This window comes from Suricata suricatta, chromosome 7 (assembly GCF_006229205.1).
Source record: "Suricata suricatta isolate VVHF042 chromosome 7, meerkat_22Aug2017_6uvM2_HiC, whole genome shotgun sequence".
NCBI lineage: Eukaryota > Metazoa > Chordata > Mammalia > Carnivora > Herpestidae > Suricata > Suricata suricatta.
In genome coordinates, this window is record NC_043706.1 from 119,013,194 (window position 1) to 119,033,949 (window position 20,756).

General features: G+C 43.5%; 1 long non-coding RNA gene and 1 pseudogene across 1 annotated transcript; one reads left to right on the forward strand and one right to left on the reverse strand.

The window, feature by feature from the left end:
* Positions 1-4,294: 4,294 nt before the first annotated feature.
* Positions 4,295-8,806, reverse strand: LOC115296640. The gene is made up of 3 exons (XR_003910972.1): positions 8,679-8,806; positions 8,468-8,590; positions 4,295-4,406 (listed from the first exon to the last, which is right to left on the reverse strand). It is a non-coding gene; the product is annotated as an uncharacterized LOC115296640 (long non-coding RNA).
* On the forward strand, positions 4,680-5,010 carry LOC115296639 (annotated as a pseudogene).
* Positions 8,807-20,756: the final 11,950 nt, after the last annotated feature.

The following is a 20,756-nucleotide window of genomic DNA, read 5'->3' on the forward strand; positions in this document are numbered from 1 at the left end:
TCACAGAAACAAACCTTGTACTAATGTGTGGGTAGGCCCACTAGAGTTCACCACTAAATTACCATTTGTCTTTGAGAACCCATGAGCTTCTTCTTTTGTCTTCAAAAGACATACCCATTTTGTATTTCATGAGATGTGCATGCGTTGCAGATTCTGTTGATTTGCTTACTTGACTAATAATAACCGAGGCCTTGCTTACCATAGACCTGACCCAATGCTAAGTCATCAACCAAGAGGTTATGGTCCATGATCTCATGGTGGTTATAATCTATCATTAAAGGCCAGAGATAAAGACATAAACATACAAACACAAAGGAATTCTATGAAGAATTCTAGGGAAATAGGGGTGAGGAGCCTAGGAAGCTAGTGTGTAAGTTTAGAAAGACCTCTTGAGGAAGCCATATTTGAGTGAAGACCTAAAGGATGTGTTGGGTGGGTAGGTAAGTGGGAGGACTTCTTGACAGAGCCAAAAGCAGAATAGAAGTCCGTGAGATGGAGAAGAACTTGGCCCATTGCAGGAATGGTTGGAAGCTGAGTCTGGCTAGCATGCAGTCAGAGGTCTCAGTGAGGCTAAGGAAAAGCCAGATCCCACATGGATTTGGATGGTATTCTGAGGCCCACTGGGATCCTGTGGAGGATTTAGACAATGGAGCGGCACATGCCACTTTGACTTGTCTATGAAGAAAGGATGGGAGAGCACAAGTGGCAGCGGGAGTTGAATTGAAAAGACATTGTAGTTGGTATCACCAGTGTCTGTCTCCTGGGGTTGACATTCTTACAGAGAAATGATGGTGGCTGGACTGGAGGAGAGTCGTAAAGGAAAAGGGAAGTAGCCGTGAGGTCTATTTTGAAGATACAATCTGCAGGATTGGTTATTCATTGCATTCAGGAAAGGATCTTTCTGGGCTCCCAGTCTGAGCAACAAGGTGATGGCAGAAGAGGAACAAAAGACAAGAAAAGGCGAGAGACAAGAACAAAGAGTTGGGAAGAGGCCAAAACGGATGTCAGGAGTGAAGAAAGCGATCTTTAGGAACAATTACGAAATCTTAAGGCACACACAAGCCAGTCCTCCCGTGTCAACTTGCTTGGCACAAGTCATTGCTCTAATCTCTTGGAGCGGAAAAGCCTTTGTTAGAGATGATCTGGGCCTTTTCAGAGGTCTCATTGATTTAGAAAATGGCAGACTCAGGGGAAACTAACAGCTGAATTCTTATGCGAATTGGGACAGATGATCAGAATAATCCAAAGATAAACCACCACCTCTAGGGTTCCATGTTCTGTGTTTTAGTTTAACTGTTTGGATGTGGTCACAGGCTTTGCCGTAAAGCCTTGGAATTTAGATAGATTAATAAGATCATATTTACAGGCACTCCTTTCACAGTCTTTCCTGTAGACTCTGAAATGATGGAGAAAAACTTTCTACTCTAACTAACTGCTAAGAGAAAGAAAAAGTAATCCTTCCTCACTTGATTTTAAAGGTATTTCCCCAGGAATAGGGCACTTGGCTGGCTTATTTGGTTAAATGGCCAACTCTTGATTTCGGCTCACGTCCTGATCTCTGGGTTCTGAGTTGAAGCCCCACATCGTGCTCTGAGCTCCTAGTGCAGAGCTTGCTTTGGATTCTCTGTCTCCCTTTCTCTACTCCTCCCCGGCTCCCACTCACGCACTCCCTCCCTCCCTCTCTCAAAAATATAAACAAATGAATGAATCAATGAATAAATAAATAAATAAATAAATAAATAAATAAAAGTACTTCCTAAGTCTTAATACTGATAGACAAACTCATTAGCTCCTACTGAGGAAGGGTAACTATGGAAATTGTCACTGACTGAACTTGACCATGGAGTCAGTGGCTCTAACACTTTATTTTCATTGTCCCTAGGTTTGGGATAAATTATTTGTCACATGTAAATTCTAGCACCTGCAGGTGGAAAGAAAATAGGGCAATAAGACGTTGGCTTTTGATGTACCAGAGAATGTTCATGAAAACAGTGCTTAGCAGTTCAGAGCACAGGCTCTGGATTTGGATTCTCACCCCTTGCCTACTGGCCCCAAATTTCTAGCTATGTGATCCTACGCTAGGTGCATCCACACTTTGTACCTCAGTTTCCTTATCAGTAATGTGAGGCTACTAATTTACCCATTCCTGGGGTCTTTTATGAATTAAAATGAGATGCTGTTTATAAAGATCTTACCATGATGCCCTGTTCAGTTGTTGGCAGAGCACACACACCACGTAACTGGGCTCTAGGCGGTGTTTGTTTGGGTTTAGCTCTTCATAAACAAACCACAGGAGGATGTGGTGACTTAAGAAGTAGGGCAGCCCTGAGAGCAAATGTTTGTACTTAATTCTGTATAAAAGCATTCCTGGGTTGTGCTGGAGCCTCAACATAGAGTATATAAGACTTATCTTGTAAAAGAGTTGATAATATTTAGATCCTTTGACTCTAATTTTTCACTTGTGAAAGGAATGTGTAAATCCTAAAACATGATTGCTTCCAATGAAGTAGCTTATAGTCTTAGGGGAGAAGTGAGTACATATTCAGAAAGTAAATGAACCAAGCTAGGCGGTGGCAGTGTTGAATGTGACTGCAATTAAGCTTTCCAGATTCAGGTTCCGAACTGTAAACCTGGAGTAATAGCCCACAGCCACTTTTGAGCCCTAAGAATCTGCTAGAAGCAGTAGGGTCCTGGAGCAGTGGATTATAGACAGGAGAACAGGTCTTATGGAAGAAGCGACTTTTGAATTCCATCAGCCTACCTGGTTGACTTTGTAGCGTAGGATAAATAATAGGAGTTGTTTCTTTGGTACATGATGTAGTTTTTAGGGTTCGTTGTTTCAAACGAGAAAAGACATATGTCCAAAAATTTATCGTCTGATTTCCCACTTAAAACACCTTTTCCTTCAGGACAAAGCTGAAGTCTTTAGCAAAGCTTGTAAGGTTGTTCATGACGTGGTCCCTGCTTGTTGGTGTCAGTAAGGGATGCTTTCAGCTGCAAGGAAAAGAACATTCGATCGACGGTGGCTTCAACCAGCGCCTCTCAAGCTGTAACGTGTCTTCCAATCACTGGAGCTTCTTATTAAAATGCACATTCTGATTTAGGAGGTCTGAGGTGGGGCCTGAGATTCTGCATTTTTTAAGTTCATTTGTTTTTGAGAGCGAGAGAGTGAGAGCACAAGAAGGGGAGGAGCAGAGAGAGAGGAGGAGACACAGAATCCAAAGTAGGCTCCAGGCTCTGAGCTGTCAGCACAGAGCCCAATGCAGATATCAAACCCACAAACCGTGAGACCATGACCTGAGCCGAAGTTGGACACTTAACCCACAGAGATACCCAGGCGCCCTGAGATTCTGCATGTCTAACGGACCCCCGAGTGGTGCTGGTTCTATCAGTGTAAAGCCTACAATTTGAACAGTGAGACTTTTAAAAAGTGCCATTTTCCCTCTTTCATATTACAGGAAAATCTGGAAGTAGTTCCAGATTTGACTCAGACCAACAATGTCAGTGCTCTGCACTTAGCACATCAGGAACTGGCTGAAAAACCATGGCCCATGGGCCAAATCTAGCCCACTGACTATGGTTGTAAGTAAATTTTTATTGGAACACAGCCATGCTTGTTTTTTTAAATATATGACCTATGACCTCTTTCATGCTAGAAAGGCTGAGCTGTAACAAAGACCAGATGGCCCATAAAGCCTAAAATGTTTACTTTCACCAGGCCCTTTATGAAACAAGCTTGCTAACTCCTAGCTTACACATTACTATTCACTCTGGACCTGGGCCTATCACCTCTCCCAAACTTGGTGAGAACTGTTGACAAGGAAGAAAGGCAGGCAGTAACCATGTCTGCAAAACGGGTCTTCTCTGTCACATACTACTGTCCCTTAACATGCAACTTACCTTCTAGACATGACACACTACTGGCAGTTTTCCGCCACCCCCCCCCGCCCCCCCAAGGCACTGGGCTTCACTGCATCTTCAGAAAATGCCAAATGTGTTTTGAGGACAGCAAGATCACTGAATGTTTGCTGCAAACAAGGTTGTAAAGGCCTGCAGCCTGGGCAGGCTGCTCCGGGTGACATGGAGGATGGCCTCAGGTTCCAAGCTAAAGAGTTTGGACTTATAAGTCAATGGGGGGCCTTGAAGACTTTTAAAGCATGAGATCCGTGTATTGCTTTATGCATATAATTCTGATCACACGATGTAGAGTGGTCAGTTACACTAGTCTGCTTAGACTGTCATAATAAGTACCACTGACTGGGGAACTTAAACAACATAAATGTATTTTGTCACCATTCTGCAGGCTAATAGTCCAAGATCAAGGTCTAGAAAATTCAATTCCTGGTGAGACCTCTCTTTCTCTTGCAGATGACCAATCTTCTTGCTGTGTCTTCACGTGTCCTTCTCTGTGAGAAAAAGAGAGGTGTTCATAAACCTGGTGGGCAGTGAAAGGAGGGTGAACTTCAGAAAGGCTGGTGGGTCCCAGCCACGTTGAAATTCTTTACAGATAAACCACATCACCATCCAGCAAGTGGTTTTGACTCCCTCACCCAGCAAGTTGTCCATTTGCATTCAAGAAATGGTCTTCAGGTCCAGTGGTGCAGCAGATTTCAAGGCTAAGAGAGAAAGACTACTTTTGATCTTGGCAGGAAAAGTAAGCAGGAAAAAAAAATCTCAACATGGATAATGTTCCCCAGGAAATCAAAGGAGAGCAGGCTCCAGTACAGATAAAGAAGAAGCCCACCCTTTGGAAGGCAATGGAGGCCAGGAGCCTGGAGCAAATATTAGAATGGGTTGGGCCCTACCTGTCCCAACCAGGGATATGCCAATTGGCTTGTCAATAACCTTCACCTGACAGACGGAGATGCAGATGGTATGGAACAGTTCATGGAGGAGATCAGAGAGCTAAGGAGGCAAATTAAGGAGCTTCAGTTGAGGTACAGTTTGCACATTCTTAGAGGAGATCCCCCTAACTGTGACCATCATGATGAGTTTTGCCTTATGCCTTGAATGCCAAGGTTAATAATAATAACTCCCCTTGCTTCCCAAAGTCGTATTTTCTTGATGTGAACCTAATGTTCTGTCATTTTCTGATTAGGGATTTCATTTTGCCTTAGTCTGAAAGTTTTTCTGTCCACAGGGAAGTTTCATCAACTTTCATGAAAAGATGTTTATTACATGCTCTAAAGGTAATACAGCAGTTTAAAAAGCAACCTAAAAAAAAAGAGAGAGAGGTGTATCTCCTCTTCTTATTGGATTAGGGCCCCACCCTTATATCTCATTTAACCTGAATTACCTCCCTAAACACTCCATCTCCAAATACAATCATATTGGGGATTAGGGCTTCAATGAATAAATTTCAGGGAGACAAATTCAGTTGATACAACCAGTGGAAAGGAAAATTTAAGCAGGGAAACAGGTTGGAGCTACTTTAAAATACTCTTTGGACTTCATGTAAACACCTCTGATGATACATTGTGTCTTTTGTGAGCTACAAGACCACTTGCCACTCTGCTTTCCTTTGGTTGGCTTTGGAATTTCCTCTCCTATGTGCTCTATTTTCAACTGTGATAACCCTAAACTAGTGTCTTTTGACTATCGCTACTTCCAAATCAACCAATATTTACTATTTCATGGTATTCATGACCCCGAGCCAGGAGTTCTGAGTTAAACAATTCATGAGACTTGGACCTTGTTCTTAAATATTGAAAACAGCAAAGGACAAAGAAACACACTTACGTGGCTGTGGCTAAGCTCAGACAGACCTGGGGTGAATTCCAGCTTCCCTAACTACCAGTGTTGGCAAATTATTTAAATTCTTTAAGTTCCCGTTTCTTATTCACAAATAAGCATGATAATAATATCTGTCTCATAAGCTGGTTGTGAAGATTAATAAAATAATAAATGTACAGTAAGTGCCTGACATATAAAAGGTGCTTGAATATAATTTAGCCTTATTGTTTTTACTATTATTAATATTTCTGTAGGGAAGGGGGTGTTTGAATTTTCTTTCTGAACTCTCCTCTCTCCCCTGGGTTTTTTTTTTCTTCACTCTACCTTGGAACTGCAGGAGGCTCTCCAGTTTTCTTTTAAGAGCAGAGAGGGGGGCCCTGGGTGGCTCAGTTGGCCAAGCAGCCAACTTCAGTTGAGGTCATGAGCCACGGAGTTAAAGCCCTGCATTGGGCTTTGTGCTGACCGCTCAGAGCCTGGAGCCTGGAGCCTGCTTCAGATTTTGTGTCTCCCTCTCTCTCTGCCCAACTCCCCTCCCCTTAAAAAAAAAAAAAAAGACTTAAATGGTGGGGTGGGAGGTAGAGAGAAAGCAGCTCTGCTGAGGGTCCTCTGAGCTGAACCCTGGTTGCAGATGTTCGAGGACCATGGGTCACAATATTGTGCCTTGATTTAATCTGCTTCAATTCCGCATTCATCTTCTCATTCCTGACCTTTGAGATCCATTTGTTGTAGAAAAGGACAAAGAACACCATTACGCAGCCGTTGATTGGTCTTGAGGCATTCACTCAACAAATATTTATTGTGCAGTTTCTGAGTGCCAGGCACTGAGTCAGTGTTGGGGACCGAGTTGTGGATGTGACAGCCCCAGACTCTGACCTTGTGGAACACAGCCCAGCAGACCGAATACACCCAAGGGCAAGCAGAGCTTTGGAAGCCAGTGGAGTGAGACTCAGCCTAGGCTGCTGACATCACCGTGACCTTCCACCAGGGACATCAGAGTCCCCTGTGCAAAGTGGCAACTCTCAGTTGCCCAAACTCAAAACCCAAGGTGATATGAATAATTGAAATTATGAAATCTAAACAAAGGATTAAGCAATAGGATATGAAAATCAAGTTTTATCATTGATTTTTAAATTGCAAAAAAATGTGAGCTAAGAAACAGTTTTAGCCTCTTCCAACTTTTTCTGGCCAGGAATGTTAGTTCACAAATCACAATTGGATGATGAAGGGGTGATCGTCGATATTTCCTGTGCCGTCTCCCAACGCTCAGGACTACAATTCTCAGGAAACTAAGATTAAACTATGAATTTGGCCTCTAAGTGAGGTGGCATGCTTGGAGAGCACCAGTTTCATGAACTGGATGGATGTTTGGAGCTGCTCCAAATTTGCTCACTTAGCAAGGTTGAGCTGGCTTCCATGAAAATGGTAGTTCTGACGGTTACAGGCTCTGTAGTGATTTTATACTAAAGTAGCATCCAGCTGCCTCGCCATCTGGCAAGCATCTGATTGCCATCCCTGGAGATTCAGGAAGTCATGATTCTCAAATCACAGCTGAACTTGGCTGGGGTTGGGGTGGGGACCGAGATCTAGCCTTAGAACTACCCTCCCACTGGCATGAGTCAGGTGTTGGGTCAGAGCCCAGCTGACCTCAGATTCAGCCCCCCATCCGAGACTCACTCTAGCATGGCAAGGGCTGCCTCAGACCCCAGTTTGAAGATGTCCCAAATGGTGCATGAAGTAAACCTCCAGGATGGGCAAGGCTCAGAGTGCAAGCAGGAGTCAAAAGACCTAAGGCTGGTTGAGCACTTGTGTTTTGCGGAGCTCTAAATTGCACTTGAATCACCTGGTAACCACTAGGCCGCTGAGCTAAGTGGTTAACATGAGGCAGTCCTGCAAGGCAGGGAGTGGGGAGACGGGCTAGAAAAATAAGTGTCCTGGAGGGCTTAGAGAAGAATTCCGAAACTGAGGTGACGAAAAGAAGGCCGCGCAGTCCACAGGGAGGGAACGGCGGGAGCCAGGACTCAGAAGCACGGGCCCTCTCTGCCGTGGGACGTCCGCCTTGGTGTGCCCGCCTAGAAGATAATGGAATAACCGGCGTATCCCAGGTATTATCATCAATCCTGATCATTGCAAGTGAGGGAAAGGGGAGGGAAAGGAGCACCCTGACGCTTGCACGGTTTTCCTTGCTTGCTTGCAAAGAATCCCCATGCCTCTTTCCCACTGTCCTCGGGCCTGTGTTTCTGCCATTAGTGCGTCCTGTCAGGAGGCTCTTTGGGAGGAGGTACTGGATGGCTGGCATCATTGCCCAGAGCTAGGGGCAGGGAGGGGGACACAGACCCCTGTCTCCCACCATTCCTTAGTTATTCTGGCAGCAGGAAGGCCTGGGGTGGGAGGCCCAGGTTGCCATGCCCCTCCCCTAGCCTGGCTAGAATTAGCCCTCGGATGAATTACACATGAGCCCAACAGGTCTGGGCGCAGCAGCATGGTCAAAAAAAGAAAACCATCAGAAACTGAGACCACAGCAAAAGTGGAGTTTGGCAAACAGGTGCCCTCAAAGATGGGTTAGCAATCTGTGAGTCACCCCAACTTCGGGGCCGTGTTATGAGAGTCAAGACAAAAGAGAGCTGAGAGCGGGGCAAAGAGGGACTTGGGAGATGATATGGGAGCCCGAGGTGGGTTTGGGTTCCTGGTTCTTGGTCCATCTCAGAGTAAGAAAGAGAAAGCAGTCTCTCCTTACCATTTACTGGACCACTGCCAGGTTCCAGGGAGGGCCCAGGCTGCTAGGGCTCCTTGTTTCATGCTGCCGGGGTCGGTCACTGTGGTCACAGCAGAGGGAGCCGGAAAAGGATGGGTGGGCAGGCTTTAAACGGCAACAAGTCAGGCGTCATTTACTAGAAAGGGAACACTGATCCCCAGCAGGGCACTTCTGAAGAAAAAAATAGGATTACCTCACGCTTTGGGGGGAAATGTACTTTCATTTTTACCCATTAACATTCTCCCTCTCCGGCTGCAAATAAACGTCCCTCCCTTTTCCCATCTGGGATGGGAGACTGAAAGCACAGCAAATCTGCTTCACTCTGCAGTTTCTTGGAAAGGAAGTGAATGACTCCTGGCTCGTTTCTGAAGTTCAGTTGTACATCCAGGTGGGATGACAGGCTGGTTTGCCATCTGACCACTCAAGAGAGTGAGATTACATCACAGAGAAGTCACAGCAACACTTTGGGGCCCCCTCCTCACTCCTCATTGCCCAGGGAGTTTGCCAGGCTGCATAATGGGAGCTGCAGAGAGGACATCGTAGCCGGACAACACGGTCCGAGATTCTGATACCAGTTCTGCCATCTCCTGACTTATGGCACTGGGTGCAATTGATCTGTTCCCTCTCAGCCTCAATGTCTGCATCCCTGAAAGGAGGGGGTTGTATTTCATGATGCTGAGGAATGGTAGGATCAGATAAGATGATGAGAAATCCTGCTCCTCCCATGTCTTCTCAGACAGAAGCCAGGGAGTCATGGGAGACACTTGTTCTCCTGTTTCTCACTATTCCCACTATTTCTACATCCTAGATCTCTCTTGACTTCATCCCTTCCTCTTTCTTCCAGTTGCCCCTGCCTTGTGTCAGGCGCTCATGCTCTCTCACCTGGATACACTGGTCCCCAAGGGTCCAATTTTACCCTCCATTTAGACACCAGCCCCATCCACTCCAACCCACCGTTAAACAACTGCTCGAGAAGAGGCATTCTGTCTTTTCTTTCTGCATCATCAGTGTTAAGGATGGTAATTTGGAAAACATTTGATGAATGAATCACTAAGTAGAGCTGTTATGCCCAAGTTTCCCATATCACCCCAAAAGGAACCAGAGACTACCAGGGAGATCGAGTCACGCATGCAAAAACAAAGGGCTTTATTACAGGCTTAAGCTCAGGCTCACAGACTCCACCAACCCACTGGCCACATTGAGAGGGAGCTCCAAACATGGCAGTGTAGGGGCTTTTTTAGGAAGGGGGCGTTACAGGAAATGATGACACAGTTACAGTGATCCATTCCCTACCCCCTATCAATACTGGCAGTAGGGGGAGTGAATCACAACATTTAGAGTATCAACCAATCAGAGTAGGCCCAGGACCCTCACGCAGGGTGTGACTAAGACCCTCATGTAGGGCGGGGCTGACTAGCCTCCATCTTTAGGCCCGCCCCTAGAAAGGTCAAAGGTGTTAGCTGGCCTCTGCTGATTGGGTGCCACAAGAGTTGTCCCTCCTTCCCTGGGCAATGTGCCCCCTTTCATTGGCCAATGATACGGAGAAGCCGGCACCTTGACCTTTAAGTACAGGGGAAGCCTGAATCAGACCTGCATCCTTACAGAGCCCCTGATTAATGTAACAATTTTTACAAGATATGAATGTGAGCTATTCTTTTTCAGCTCAATAAGCTTGAATATTTACCATATATCCAGCACTGGGCTAGGAGATAAGGATATAAAAATGAGTTGGATATAGTTCCTGACATTTAATTACCATGTAGTGAGCAAGGCAGGCTGTATAAACCAAGGTCCTCCAGAGAAATAGAACTGATAGGAGGTATATATCCATAAAGAGAGATTTATTTTAAAGAACTGGTTCTCACAGTTGTGAGGTCTGGCAAGTCCCAAATCTGTAGAGCAAGTCTGCAGGCTGGAGACCAGGGAAGAACTGATGTTGTAGCTCTAGTCTGGAAGCAGGTAGAAGTCCTCAATCTTTTCTTCTTAAGTCCTCGACTGATTGGACAAAGCCTACCCACATTATGGGGAGTAAATCTGCTTTCCTCCACGTCTACTAATGTAAATGCTAAAATATACCTTCACAGTGACATCTAGACTGGTGTTTGGCTTAATATATTGGCATCAAAGCACAGCCAAGGTGACACATAAACCATGGATAATCGATGACAACACAATAGATACTATTTATGTCTACAAATGGTGCCAGGTCTTTCTTAAATGAAAATTTTCTCTATACTCTTTGACATCTTAACTAGCATTTGTCAATTGTTCTTTCTGAATATGCCATGCACGCCACTGGGTGCTTGCTTCTAGGTGTGTGTCATTGAGTGCTCATGACAACTTGTGATGCCGTGCACTGTCATCTTTTATAGACAAAAGAGGTCCGAGTAGCCTGCATGAGGCTCCACAACTAATATGCAGTAGAGCTGAGATTGAGTGAAAGGCCTTTCCAATCCAAGGTCAATGAACTTCCTACTCCATCATAATACCTTTAATAAGCATTGAGCTGGAAGCCTTGTGTTTCCCCAGAGAAGCATTTATTTTGCCAGGAATTCTGTAGTTTCATTAGATTTTTGTAACAGGGATCCTCTACATATGAGTGTGAATCAGTTTTCCCAGCTTATTTCATATTAGCTCCGCATGCAGGAGAGGGCATGGTGGGTCACAACCATCCTGGACCATGCCGAGACAATAACCCAAAAAGGAAGATACTCAGATATCATAATTATGACTGAGTTTCTTCTCACAAACACAAAAGTCTCCTTACTCCAGGCCAGACATTGAACAACCAGCCACAGTCTTTCTCAATAGAGCAGATAGAAGTATCCACAGTAGGGGATATACTCAGCATATAAAGAATATTCTACTTTAAGGGCACCTGGGTGGGTCAATTGGTTAAGCTCTGAGTTTAGCTCAGGTCATAATCTCATGGTTCACTAGTTTGAGTCCTGCATCAGGCTCTGTGCTGATAGCTCAGAGCCTGGAGGCTATTCAAGATTCTGTATCTTCCTCTCTCTCTGACCCTCCCCCTCTCATGCTCTGTCTCTCTCTCTCAAAAATAAACAAATATTTAACAAATTAAAAAAAGAATATTCTGCTTTAAGCTTATTAAAATGGGGGTGCCTGAGTGGCTCAGTCAGTTAAGCGTCCTACTCATGATCTCAGCTCAGGTCTTGATCTTGGTGTCATGAGTTCAAGCCCTTCATTGGGTTCTACACTGGGCATGGAGCCTACTTAAAAAAAATTAAGATAAACAAACAAACATACCAAAATTAAGTAGGAAGTGGAATGCAGATTTAAAAATGCATAGTCACTGGAGCTCCAACCTTCAACAAGAAAAAAGGACACATGATACAGACATGGAAATTCAGTAAATATTTATTGATGGCCTATGAATGGCCAAACTCTGTTGACATTTCAAGGGAAATAAAATGAGTAAGACATAGTCTTCTACCTCAAAGACACAAGGAATGGGGAAGAATGGAAGAAATAATAGTTCTTAAGTGACTCTTATATGGTAGTCTTTTCATCTAACTTAATCCTCATTATGATCCCACCAAGGAGGTTGTACTATCCCCTTTTTAGAGGAAGAAGGTTAGTCTCAGCAAATGGAGAGACTTACCCATGATCTTACAATGAGCACATATGGTAAATACCACAGCTGGGATCTTTATCCCCATGTCTCTCTAAATCTAATGCTCATGTGCCTTACCCAGGATCACATTGCAGGAAGATAAAACAAATATACAAACCATTACTGCTAGCATAGAAACATAACTTTGAGAAGTCCAAGTGAAGGTGGATGAATCAGAGGTGTTATTTGAGATGGACTGTAATACAACCGATTATATCCTTCAGGTGGAGATGGAAAAAGCATGAGCAAGATTTGGAAAAAAACTAGAAGGTTTTGGAGGATAAGAGTTACACAAGCTTTCTCAGAGTTTTAAAATCAGGATAAGCATTTCAGAAAGGGTAACTCATATGGTTTAGAGCAGAGCAGATTGGAAGAAAGAGAGACCAGGTAGGAGATCCCTGCAAGTGCTCTTTAGAGAGCCAGGAAGAATGGAAAGGGGAGGCAGGTTTGAGAGGTAGCACAGAGGGAATCACAGGTGATACTGAATTGATATGGTAAGTCAATAGGTACAGGATGCTGCAAAAGCAATGAAATAAAATCCAGGTGATGGAGAAGGTAGAGTGGTAAACGTAAGCGCCATGGACTGGCGGTCTCAATAAAGATGAAAAGAAAGGCAGAGGGGAAGAGGGAGAGAGGAAAGAATGGAGTGTGAGAAAAAAGGAGGGGGATTTCGGTATTTGCTTCCTGGAAGTGGAGCATATTTGAGTTGTGACCAAGTGTAAGACGTGGCCTTGCTGGGGTGTGGCTGAGATCGAATGAAAACAAAGCTTGTCTGAGTGAAAGAGACGAGAGAATTATGAATCTGGAAGTCACCGTGAAAGCTGGCAATGAATCATATGGAAAGGAAGTCAGTACTCTAGAGGCTGAGAGCTTTGAAGAAAGTGAGAAAAAGTTCTCAGAATTGGAAGTAACTGGGACCTAGCTGCAGAGAGAAAACAGAAAAGTTAAAAGTTTACCATGTGTCAGAGAAAAAATTGTCTAGAAAATGGACAGTGCACTATCTGGCAACCAATAAGAAATATTTCCATAAGAAAAAATAATGATCTCACTCACAACTTAAAATGAGGAAAAAGATTTAAAGATAGGCATTCATGTAAAGAATTCTATTTCCCGAATTCGCTAGTAGGAAATGTCAGAAGAGGCAACTAATGCGGTCAGATCAAACTGAAATGCTTTACCTTTCCTCACCTGTCCCGTGACCCACCCAGTCAACTTAAACACAGTAAGAAAGAGAATGAGGGAGGCTGAGCAAATTCCCTCCCATTTTTGTTGAGTCAGTCACTTGCCATCACTGAAATGGGCCTGCATGTTCAAGGATGCCCTACCCATCTGTCTCACTGTGATGTCAAGTTGAATGGGCAGAGTGTTGGTCCCTGTGATGTGCAAGAGGACACGCAGGCTGCATGAATAACTTCTCATCTGCATGAGGTATAAAAGGAAAGTCAGTCCACCAGGGCACCGCGAGCTGCATTCCAGCCCCATGACATGGTATCAGGTTCCACGACTTGGTCAGCAGTTGGACTCCAGTTGTTGCTTCTATTAACTACAGGGTTTTGCAAGCCTGGAACTTCTACTCACCCGGACCAGATTGCTGGAGCTTATCTGGCGTTTGTTCACGGAGGGCTCACCGCACTGTCATGCATTCTCTGGTTTAGACTTGATTCAACTGTCACACAATCCAGGGGGTAAATGAAGAGTGCTGCATGCCAATCTTTATGTAATTTTAAGTTTTCTATTGTTAGTGCTTTGCCTGCTAGGGAGTTCCAGAAAGTCTGCTTAACAATTATGTGGTAGGGCAGGGCAAAGACGTGAGTGGTGAAGCCGTCGCTTATAAGGGAAGAATGAGGAAAACAGTTCTGGTTGCTGGCAACTGGCCAGGTTCGTTTGCTCTGTGCTGACATTAGAATCCTAGTTGGAAATAACCTTGGAGGTCAGTGAGTCCAATTACTCATTCAAAGCAGCATAGTTAGAATATGGATGTTCAGGATCAAGGAATTGGCTACTTCCCTGGAACGGATCAATGGAATGGCTGCATTACCAACCTAAAATCTAAATATTGGACAATATTTACTGAGTGCCTACTGTATGCCGCTTTTTTAAATGCATTATCTTGAATAGCCCTCTCGGGAAGCCTCCCAGCTAAGTGCTCCCATTCCCATTTTCCAGATGGGAAACAGGATATGAAAATACATAAGTAGAACAGAACCTTGTGTTCTTACCGCTTATATTCCCTGCTGGTTCCTGGGACCCCTAAGTTGCTGTTTCAGGGCACAATATTCATTTTGAATTATCTAAACTTTTCCGTCTAGGCCTTGTGTAACTCAAAAATTCTGCCAGCTGCTGTCTGGGGTGACATAAATCTACAGCTTCTTTCACAATAATATTAGTAATACCAACAATAATAGGTTTTTAAGTAATTAGCAAATAAGTTAGTTTCATTTCTTTTCACACCAGTCTTAGAAAATGGAGAGGGCAGGGGCGCCTGGGTGGCTCAGTCAGCTAAGTGTCCGTCGCCAGCTCAGGTTGTGATCTCACTGTTCATGGGTTTGAGCCCATATCGGGCTCTGTGCTGACAGCTCAGAGCCTGGAGCCTGCTTTGGATTCTGTGTCTCCCTCTCTCTTTGCCCCTCCCCTGCTCAGGCTCTGTCTCTGTCTCTCAAAAAAAAAAAAAAAAAAAGGAGGGGGGAGGGCACCTGGGTGGCTCAGTCGTTAACCGACTTCAGCTCAGGTTATGATTTCATGCTTGGTTCGTGAGTTCAAGCCCTGCATTGGGCTCTGGGCTGACAGCTCAGAGACTGGAGCTGCTTCAGTTCTGTGTCTCCCTTTCTCTCTGCCCCTCTGATGCTCACATTCTGTCTCTCTGTCTCCCTCTAAAAAAAAAAAATGGACAGAACAGGTAGTTTACAGTAAAGTTTACTCCTAAGGAGTCAAAACAGGTCACTAAATTTCCTAAACCACAGCTAAGAAAGTGAAGAGTGTAGGATCCAGACTCTGGCCTTCTAATGTTGAAGCTAGTGGTTCACAGAGTGTTGTGCCTGGACAGGCATCATCAGCACCATCTGGGAACTGGTTTAAATGCAAATTCTCAGGACCCACCACAGGCCTGATAGATCAGAGACTGTGGGGGTGGGTCCAGCAATCTGTGTTTGAACAAGCCCTTTAGGCTTTTGGGGTGCACATTCAAGCTTGGTCCTAGGCCAGTGCTCCTTCCATTGCCCAGCATGGCGGCCAGTGCACCACCCCTCGTTCTGATCTCTGCAATGGCTACAAAGAGGAAAAGGTGGTCTAGAAGAATCTCTTGTACCTGAAGTGAATTTCCTTAGTATTTTCTTAATATTATGCTTGAGTGTCTTGGAGTCAGAAAAACAGACATCAATCAAAGACCAATGAATTCAGTATTTTTTTCTACATAACCTCAAGGGTGATAATCCTACAAAAGAGCGATTGTGTTTTTTTCCTGCTACTTACAAAATGACTTTTTCTTTAAGTTTTTTTTAAAGTTTATTTATTTGAGAAAGAGTGAGCATGAGTGAGAGTGGGGCGGGGGGGGCGGGGGGGACAGAGAGAGAGAAAATCTCTACACTGTCAGTGCAGAGTCTGACTTGGGGCCTGATCTTACAAACCATGAAATCAGGACTAGTGCAAAAATCAAGAGTCAGATGCCCAAAATGAATTTATTTTACCTCCACAATATTGCATTTGTGAAATTCAACACAATCATAATCACAAATGGCTCTTAGGGGATTTTGCCTGTAATCATTAAATAGAGAAAATATTTTTCCAATGGACTTTTTATTACAAACTGAGCAATATTCATCAAAATGTTAAATCCAAGATAGTCACTTGATGACCAGTGGAGTGTATGGGGCCTAGGAAAGTGAACAATTTGGACAGAAAATTGGGAACTAACAACTCTGACCAAGCAAATAGAAATACCACTTATTCATAATCAACATCCACTGGGAAGAAAGCCCTGCATAAAGCACAAGAGCATGGCTGTTGACGTCAAGTTAACTGGGGTCCAGCCATAGATCTGCCACATACTCTTTATAGCACGTAGGGCACATTACCTTTCTGTTCTCAGCCTCACTCTACGCATCTGCAAAATGGGGGTCATATTCCCACACAGAGTGATATCCTGAGTATTAAGTGAGCTTAAATATAAAAAGCACTTAACATCCAGTAACTTAAACAGGAAATACTAAAAAAACTGTTATCAATTACCCTTAGGGAGTTAAGTATGTACATGTTCCATGCATATACTAGATCAGATGCTAGAGACGTAACAATGACCATCACATGAGCCTTGCTTGCTGATCCTTAAGTCTGACCCTCTCACTTTCTTCTGCAAAAGTCAGTTTTTGGTTTGTTTTCAGTGTAGAATTTGGAACATATCCAGAATTTACCGTAAACCTGGTATAGGGCTGGCTTGGCCCCTTGTACAGATTCTTCTCTAAGTACCGTATTTTAGCAAATATAAGATGCCATTGTTGAAAAATGCATTATTTCAGGGCTGACTCAGAAAGCAAGAAACACTGCCAGTCATAACTGTAGGATGCCATTGATTGTCAAAAACTCCCTAATTTCAATTCAAAAGGTAAAAAAATCTGTGTTTTAGCCCTAATGCAATATGGTATTTTCATTTCCCCATCACTGCCTAGCATCCACCAAGAAACCTTCTGCCTGGACTATGTGTATATATGTGTTAACATGTTGGAAGGGGAAGTGGCTCATGAGAAAGACATTTCACAATAGACCAGAACTGGCTTTAAGGGAAACTTATTGAGCCAGTAAATAAATGAAATCCCAATGTGATAGATCCTGTACTCAGAGACCAGCAAATTTTCGGGCTGCCTGTGTGCCCCATCAAAAGGGCATTGTGTGCAGCCAGTCAGCCAGTCAAACATACATTTATTTGGTCCCTACTATTTGCCATTCACTGCTAGGCAAGATACCATCTATTCTCCTTAGGGATTCATATTCTAGCATGAGAGACATGAAAACGACGCAGATCAATGGTTTCAATATAGCGAAATATGCACAAAGTCTAGAAATAGTGCAAGGAAAGTGATTTATTGGAGGTGAGGGTGGGACATTAGGGAGTATGCATCAAAGAAGGCTTTCTGAGAAGGCTGTGTTTGCGCAAAGGTAGCCTAGAGCTGAAGGAGTAGCTGGTGAGAGCAATGGAATTCACAGGAAGGCGTGAGTGTCATTATGTCGTCTCCCCCAGAAGTTTGCCTTTCCTCAGCTGGGCAGGACGGAGATCTGGAAGAGTGGTACAGGTTTCCTTTCCCTCAACACCATGACTTTACAAGCCCGCATGAAGTACCTTCTACAATGATGACAAAACTACAACAAAAACTTGCACAGCCTTGGTAGTTTTTTTTTTCTCATGCTTGCCTTTTTCCAAAACCGGCATTAAGACTGCATCTTAAGCAAATGTTAGGATGCTCCTTTTCTTTCTAATTCTCCATATTTTTCTCCGCAAGAGAAATAAAGGAGAAAAATACATTGTATTACAAGATGAGGAAACCAAACTCATCATGAGGTTGGTAGAAAATACAGGTAAGTGCGAGAGGTGAAGGCACATCTGTGATTTTTCTCGAGCAGGGGGTTTGCTATGCATTCAGGGATGGTCTGCTGTTAGCTGGGAAAGTGTGTACAGAATTGGTTCTGCTTGGGGCGCCTGGGTGGCTCAGTCAGTTAAGCATCCGACTTTGGCTCAGGTCATGATCTCATAGGCCGTGGGTTTGAGTCCCTCATTGGACTCTGTACCGACAGCTCAGAGCCTGGAGCCTGCTCAGCCTGGAGCCTGCTCAGATTCTCTCTCTCTCTCTCTCTCTCTCTCTCTCTCTCTGCACCTCCCCCGCTCGCTCTCTGCTCTCTCAAAATAAAATAAAGACACTAAAAAATTTTGATTCTGCTTTTCTCTGGGCATTCACTCAATGCTGTCTCCCTTCCATCTCCAATGAGCACTGATGGTGCAGTAAAGATTTTATTATTCAGAGAGAATGCTGGCCAACCTTGACACTTCCAAAGCAATTCATTTCCTTGACCTTATTAGCTTATCACTGCCAACAGAGCACCCCTCCTCACGTGGCGGTACAGATTGGACCACAGTTGAGTGCTGCTCCTCCCTGGTTTCAATTTAACAGCTGTCATTTGTCAAACCACCTTCTTCCTCCATCTGCCACCTACACCTCAGCTACACTCTGATTAACACACCAGATAACACCAGTTTGATCACAGTTTCATGTACCAGGGCAACCATATTCCCGATGACTCATCTCTGGACTTTCTGGGATTTCAGGGCTAATTTGTCCACAAAGAATATATACATAGCCCAGGCTCTCTCTGAAATAAAATCCTGCATCGGTTGCACAATTCCCTGGAAACTAATTGTGGCTAATCAGAGATAGGCAAAAGCATAAGATTATGGTTTCAATCAAGGAGACCTCACCTCATAGTAATATCTTTTCATGGTGATCATGAATTCAAGCACAGTGCCTGATAAGTAAAACCACCAAAATGGTTGGTTTCCTTTGTATAGGGCATTCTCAAGGCATCCTACCCTACACTGAGAGGATAGGTATTCTGGAAGGATCCAAAGCTATGGAAGAGGAGAAACATAGGGGAACCTGGGTGGCTCAGTCAGTTAAGTGTTCGACTCAGTTTCAGCTCAGGTCATAATCTCACTGTTTCATGAGTTTGAGCCACATACCAGGCTCTGTGCTGACAGTGTGGAGCCTGCTTGGGATTCTCTCTCTTTCTCTATCTGACCCCCACTTCCTCCCACTTGCGCTATGTCACTCTCAAATAAACTTAAAAAAAAAAAAAGAAGAGAAACACAGAGGAGGGAAGTTTGGTTTGTCTTTATCAGAAACTTAGTTTAAAACAGAGAAAAGCCAGCCCTGACCACCTTCCTCATTATTAAACCCACTTAGACAGTTGCAAAATCTCATTTTTTGACACACTTTGGTGGACCAAAGAATGTACCGTGTTACGTATCAATGGGATTTAATACTCAAGTCAGATCATAAAGAATTATTTTGTGCACATAATTTATACATTTTTATAAAACAAAAGGCATTCTATTTTCATCAGGAGCTTTTCTTTAAGTCAGTGCCAAAATTCTTTTCTTCTGTGTCTGATGTAAGGTCACCCAATTTCACAACTGGGAGTGCTGGGGAAATAATTGGAGCCAGAAGGGATAGGGGAACTGTTGTTTTTCAATTTGTGTGTAATACGTAGGTAAGTCATCTCTGTCTTCCTCTGGCTCCACAGAGGTGGTGGTGGAAGAAAATTAGCATGGAAAGAATTGAATATGAGGGATGTGTCTTCCCCTCCTGTCCTGCACCTACTTATGCCCTGTGGACATGCGTATCACTTTCCCCATCAAGTAGCTTCTATGGCTTCAAGACTGCAGGAGTAATCCCCTCCTACCAGCCCTAACAGAATGTCAGTCAGCAATTCGTAATGAGACTATCATCATGGTGCGGAGTTTCAAGTAGAAAGTATTTTTGTTTCGTTTTTGAGGAAAATGCAGTTATTGTGTTAAGAATTAAATAGTCCAAGTTTGCCTGGGTGACTTAGTTGGTGAAGTTTGACTTCGGCTCAGGTCATGATCTCACAATTTGTGGGTTTCAGCCCCACATTGGGCTCTCTGCTGTCAGCAAGGCCCTTGCTTTGGATCCTATCTCCTCTCTGCCCCTCCTCTCTCTCTCTCTCTCAAAAATAGGTAAAGGTTTAAAAAACAAAACAAAACAAAACATGTTTTTAGGTGCCTGGGTGACTCAGTTGGTTAATCATCTGACTTGGTTTCAGCTCAGGTCATGATCTCTCAGTTCATGGGATCAGGCCCTGCATCAGGCTCTGCATTGACAACACAGGCCCTGCTTGGGACCCTCTCTCAGCTTCTCCCCCCATTCTCTCTGTCTCAAAATAAATAAATAAACCAAAAAAATGTTTAAAAATTAATTAAACAGTTCACACATCTTGAGATTTCATTAAGATTATTTATTAAAATATCAATATTTTTATATGAATCATTGAAAATATATCACATTATATTGAAATATTTAAATTATATTCATGAAGAAGAGAAGAGTGTGTATGGATCTTTTTTTTTCCCAATAAAAAGCACTCTGAATAATTGTGTCTTTTTCAAAACTACTGAAAAGTATAGAATTGTAACATTTTAGAGGTTGAAAAGGTCATAGGCATCACTTAGTCTATTCTATTTGTTTCCTATACAAAAATTGATCTAGAACTTAAATGCCTCACTCAAAAACAACCAACAAGACAATGGTCGTGGGGCACGTTGTGGAGTCCTTCTATCACATCACGACGTTCCTGGATCAACCACATGGATACGTTATCCTGAGTCATAAAACAATTTTACAATATATTTGGAATAATCGAGTCTAGGGATCTTATCCAACATAAATACAGTTTGCTAACATTTTCACGGACATTCTAAAGCAGCAAGATCCCAACTAGCAATTATTTCTTCATTTTGTACTTTTCAAACTGTCTAGTCTCCCTCATTACTAACTCTGGCATTACCCCTTATTATCTAAACAAATACCTAAGCTTGACTCACAATGTTTCTTTCCAGCATCTGTTTTCATGCTCCCT